This window comes from Gekko japonicus, unplaced genomic scaffold, assembly GCF_001447785.1.
Source record: "Gekko japonicus isolate JY-2015 unplaced genomic scaffold, Gekko_japonicus_V1.1 scaffold3918, whole genome shotgun sequence".
NCBI classification, from domain to species: domain Eukaryota; kingdom Metazoa; phylum Chordata; class Lepidosauria; order Squamata; family Gekkonidae; genus Gekko; species Gekko japonicus.
This window is the reverse complement of record NW_015168779.1, coordinates 94,140-100,218: the sequence shown is the minus strand read 5'-3', so window position 1 is coordinate 100,218 and position 6,079 is coordinate 94,140.

Below are 6,079 nucleotides of genomic sequence, written 5' to 3'. Positions count from 1 at the left end.
CTTTGAATTTTTTTTTTGCCCTGAGGTAATTCTAGTGGATTGTAATAATATACAGCTATCAATTCATTTCTTCAATAAGGAAGAAAACAAATAGAAAATAATAGTAGGTAAGGGTACACTGAGATGTTCCTTGTTCAAAACTCATGCCATTCAAGAATGTACTATAAGCAATGAGTTCTCTCAGCCATATTTTCAATTAGTAGGCATGATTATTGAGGCTGGGGCCAAATGCACTGTTTCACTGCCAGTGCTGCATTGGGGTTAGAAGGCCCAGTCCTAAACCAGAACACTGTCTGTTTGGCAGAGGCAGGGGCTGGCCTGTGGCTACAGTGGAGCATTTCAGGGCTCTGCCCCCTCATATGGGAGGCACATCCCACAAAAGCTGCTGCCCCTCTCCCCCTCCCCTGCCCCTCCTATGCCATTAGAAGGGCCCTCCAGCTGATTTGTGGGAGCACGTGGCTCACCAACCAGCTGGAGGGCCCTTTAAATCTTGCTGCCGCCTTGCTAGAAAAACAGTATTTTAAAGGCTGTTTTTCTAGCAGGGGGGCACACTTTCCCTGATCTCCCCCAGACAGGGCTGCAGGCCACGGCCAGGAGCAGGAGGTGCAGCATGACTTGGTGTGGGGGGGGGGCACGCAGTGGCAGGATCCCTGCAAGGAGAAAAGAAGCAGCTTCAGCTCAGAGGCCAGGCCAGGAAAGTGCCTGCTCCAGCTTCCTCACTAACTGCCTCCAGCCCAGCCGCTCCCCAACAAAGGCAAGGGGAACTGGGATGAGGTGGGAAGCAGCCTCCAGGTGTGCTGAAGAGAGAAACCCCCCACCCTACCCAAAGTGGAGCAGGAGCTGCACGCCTCACCCTGTGCCCTAGGGCCAGGGCGCCGGAGGAGGAGAGCTGCGGTGGACAGCACACCTTTCTAGGCTCCAGGAAATCAAGGGAGGAGATCAGCCTCTCCCTCGCCTCCTGCAAGGGAGAGGGGTGGCTGTAGGCTTTCCTTGAACTCCAAGCTGTGATTTTGTTGGTTGGAGATCAGGGAAAGCATGTGCCCCCCCCCCCCCGCTAGAAAAACAGCATTTTAAGGGTTCTCTTTAAACGCTGTTTTGGCCTGATCTCCAAGCGGTGAATCGCAGCTTGGAGATCAGGGTAGGCATGCAGCTGCCCCTCTCCCCCTCCCTTGCTGCCTCGCAAAATTTCCCCATGCCCCACCAATCAAATATTTCTGGCTACGGGGCTGGGCAGGAGAGACCTAGGGTGCACTGTGCTTCTTCCATACATGGGAATAGTAGCAGCATCCAGTATGCCTAAGCCTGAACCCAGACATTGATTCAGGTGGTATTTGGCACAAAACGTTAAGTCAACGTAGTCCTAAAAGCTCGCAGTTGCCTTGAACCTGAACTAGAACTGAATTCCACACAGCAAAGCCCTGCATCCAATCCAATCCCAAACAAGGAGAAAACTAGAAGTGATGGCAGAGTTGTTTCGTACAAATGCACTGCTTTTAGGTAAATAAGAAATGACGTGATATTTGACAGCATGTTTAGCAGGAATATGATGTAATCTCCTGACTAGGCATAGGCAAAGATGCATTTTGCAGACTCACCATCCAACCTTTCTGCCTTATCTGGGAGTTTTTTCCTCCTTTCCTGCAGGTCTTGACTAGATGAACTGCTGAAGGTTTACTAAAGCAGCCACGAGTCTGTGTGTGGATTTATAGGTAATAGCACTCGTGTAAGGAGCAATAATTCTTCTACCCTGCTCCATTTCCCAGATACAGTTGACTGTCCTTACTGGGGCTACTAGCTGACTGGGGGTGGTGGTGTGCTTATGCTATTTAGGAAACAGTGTTGGAACTAAAGAGTTAACCACCCATTTTAGTGGCATGTACCTGCAGCTGCCTTAGATCTGTTGCAGGGCCATCTGAGGAGTCTCTGATTTTTTTTATGGGAGGAACGTTTGGAAGAGGTGGAATATCACAGTTCCCTTGCTCTGTTTCCTCTGCTACCATGAGGCATCTCTCCTGCTGGGAAATGGGAGATGAGCCAGGGTCATGGGCCTTGGCAAGTCCCTCCACGAAGTCAGTCTCTGACATAAACCCTGCAGGCATCTCACCAAGTATATCTAGTTCGTGAAAGTATATCTAGTTCATGCCACAATTAATCTGTTGTTGTTGTTTACGATGCTGTAAGAGTCTTCATTATTTTTATCAGAGTAACTGTGGACTTGCATCTTAATCCTAAACATGATAACTCAGAAATAAGTCCTATGGGTGTTAATTGAACTGACTTTAAAAAAAACCCTCCAGACTTAATCTGTTTCTGTGACTCTCACTTGAATCACAAATAATAATAACAGTAACAATATACAAACAAAGTATTATATCATAAGTATAAAATGTGGCCAAACTGATTAACTGTATATGGTACAACATTAAATAGTGAAATGGGTATTACGAGTATTTTGTTTCTTTAGGTAACGTACAATTTTGCTGCTTCCTCCTCCATTTGGTTTTCAAATAACACAAAATGCGTTCCTAGAAAATAACCTAGTTTCTTGGTGTATAATTTTCTTTTCTTTTTAAGATTTCTTTAATTTATATAATACTTATTTTAAGAGATCACAAGAATTCATTTTAAAGAATATTACATTTGCTTTTCTTCCTTATAAACAAAAATGAGTTTTGTAGCGTCACAAACATGAACAGATTTATTGTAGCACAGATAATTGATGAATTAGGATTAAACAAAAGATTTACAGTGCAATCCTATACAGAATTACTCCAGAGCAAGCCCATTGAAATTACTGGATTTAGACTGGAGTAACTCTTTATAGGATTGTAGTGTTAACTGTAGAAAACAGGGTTTAAACAAACCCCATTATGGCTGTTGTAGATGGTCACTGTGCTTATCATGTACTTTTTGAGTGTTTCATAGAAATGTCACAAACTCTACCTCTTGCCTTCTATGGACTTTTAACCCCAATATTCACAGGTTTTCCATGTGAGTAGCAATATCTGCTGACTGAAAATTTGCTTCACGCATCTGATGAATTATGTTCTAGGCTCCAAGCAATTGCTACAATAAATGTTCTAATCTTTAACGTGGCACAAGATCAGAAGCAAAAAAGGACAAAAAAGGGGGGAAGAGAAAACTTAACCCAAAAGACTGAATTAAGAACCTAGAAGGTTAAACGAATCCAAATGGAAGGGCCCAGTATTTAAACAACTGGATAGAGGACATAAATATATACCAAATATAGAAAAAATCATGTATTTATTACAAAATGATTTAAAAACAATTACAGGCCCAAATATAGCCTCAGTTCAGATTAAAATGATACAGTAATCTCAAACATAGACTTTATGTGACCCTAACCAAATGTGTTTTGACTTTATGGCCTTCTTCAGTGGTCAAGCCAGGGTTGCCAGGTATCTTCTTTCTGCCAGTGGGGGGATTTGGGGGGTTTTCTGGGGTGGGCAGGGACATTGGTGACCCACTGATGTCACTTCTGGAAGTGATGTCAACATGCTGGTGATGTTGGGGTGATGCTCTACTTTTTGAGCAAAACTCTATGGTAAAAACCATTACAAACCATAGAGTTTTGCCCCAAAAGTAGTGTTGCCCTCGATGTTGCCGATGCGATGATATCACTTCTGGAAGTGATGCCCGCATGTTGCTGATGACTTGCAGGGACAGCATTCCCCCTGCTGGCTAGCTGGCTGCCAGCAGGCCAGAGCCCACAAAAGTGGGGGATCCCCTGCCCCCACCTGGGGACTGGCAAGCCTAGGTCAAGCATAGTTATTACACATTCACTCCAGACATTGCAATAATATTGCAATAATTACTCAATATAGGACCAAGTTGGGATTGTTTTCTAATCAATGTCTGTGACTCAAGGAAGAGATGTAATTAAGAAGCCTCATTTGAAATCACTTTCTGCCCTAGTCAGGTCTACGTATCTTGAGTGGCATTTCAATTGTGTACCTTCCTATTCTGGTCCAAAGAAAATCACTATCAAGTGCAGTATGGAGCCAATGTAACGTAATAGTGTATAGTGCCACTTTATGTACTAGTGTAGAGCAGCACTATACACTATTGTGTTACATTGGTTACATACTGCATTTGCTTACTGGTTGAATGACAGGAAGCAAAGAGTAGGAATCAAAGGACAGTCCTCCCAATGGAGCGAAGTAAGCCGTGGGGTCCCACAAAGATTGGTACCGAGGCCGGTACTATTTAATTTATTCTTCAAATATCTGGAGCTAGGGCTAAGTAGTGTAGTGGCCAAGTTTGCTGATGACACAGAATTATTCAGGATGATGAAAACCAAGGCTGACTGTAAAAAGCTCCAAAACTGGGTGAGTGGGTGACAATATGGCAAATGAAGTTCAGTGTTGGTAAGTGTAAGGTGATACACACTGGGAGAAAAAAACCCAATTTCAAGTATAGGCTAATGGGGTCTGAACATGCTGAAACTGAGATGGAAAAAGATGTTGACAAGTCTGGATCCAGAACAACAACAATAATGTTGACAAGTCTGGATCCAGAACAACAACGAAATCTCCGCTAATTTTTGCCTAAACAAAACACAATGATTTAGAGTTGTGGTCTTCAACCCAGAAGAGCAGGATGGTAGGGGGACATCACTCAGCAGCAAAGAGGAATCCTCCAGGGTGCCAACTGTTGTTTCATTTATCACTAAAATAAACCTCTTGATGACTGTTTTTTGTTTCTTGTCCTTAGCCCTTTTGGTCTGTTGGTTATGGTCCAGGGTGACCTTGGGCCTGTTACACTCTCTCAGCGTAACCTATCTCACAGGATTTCTGTGAGAATAAAATGGGAGAAGGAGAATGATGTAAGCTACTTTGGACCCCCATTGAGGAGAAAAGTAGGGTATAAATGAATTAAGTAAATTAATAATAACTATAACAAAAATAAGCTACTGGGGTCCCTAATGGGGAGAAGAGAACAGATGTTTATAATCAATATATACTAATTATATTCATACAAATATAAAAGAAGTAGCTTCCTTCATTCCTTTCCTTGTTGTGCTCTATAAGTGGGCTACTTCCATAGGGATGGGGCTGGAGGCCTATCCCAGGATGTTCCTTTGTGAGCGACTGGCATTGAAGCTATGAGTGAACAATTCGGCTACTGCATAAATTAGTTTGCTCTGGAGGCATCTTTCCTGAATTAAGACAAAAATGTATGAGCCGGAGGCTAAAAAACTGTTAGCTATAAGCTTGCACTTATAGGAAACACTGGACAAAACCCAGGTGCCCTCAGGAGGTCCACCAGCAGGGCCAAAACTCCAGGAGCCCTCCCACTCTTGCCCCCCAAGCACCAAGAATGTAGAGCATCACTCCGCCAGACATAAGAACATAAGAGAAGCCATGTTGGATCAGGCCAGTGGCCCATCCAGTCCAACATCAGCCAAAAATACCAGGTGCCCTCAGGAGGTCCAGCAGTGGGGCCAGAACACCAGAAGCCCTTCCCCTGTCCCCCCCAAGCACCAAGAATACAGAGCATCACTTGCCCCACACTGAGAGTTCCTATCTATACCTTGTTGCTAAGAGCCACTGGTGGATTAGCAGCAGCACAGAAGGCCTGCCCCTAGCACTGCATCAGCCTACTATTGTAAGGTAAGCACAAATGGGACACCATATACAAAAGATAAATACACTGTGTCACACATCAGCCAAAAATACCAGGTGCCCTCAGGAGGTCTAGCAGTGGGGCCAGAACATGAGAAGCCCTCCCACTGCCCCCCCCAGCACCAAGAATACAGAGCATCACTTGCCCCACACTGATTTTGTATCCCAGTAATTTTGACACAGGCTCTATGCCTCTCCTACACACAAAAAAAGAAAAGAAAGGAAAAATGCTGGAATGCTCCATTTTCATTCCCATAGAAAAAGTCTGCATGCTTGCACTTGACAAAGCATTTAAAGTTACAGCCATTTCCTGAAGACGCTTGGACTGGCATCTCTATTCAGAGAGAGAGAGATGGAAATCCTGATGTATCTTCCACTTTCATGGCACTGCGCTCTCTCTCTCTCTCTCTCTCTCTCTCTCTCTCTCTCTCTCT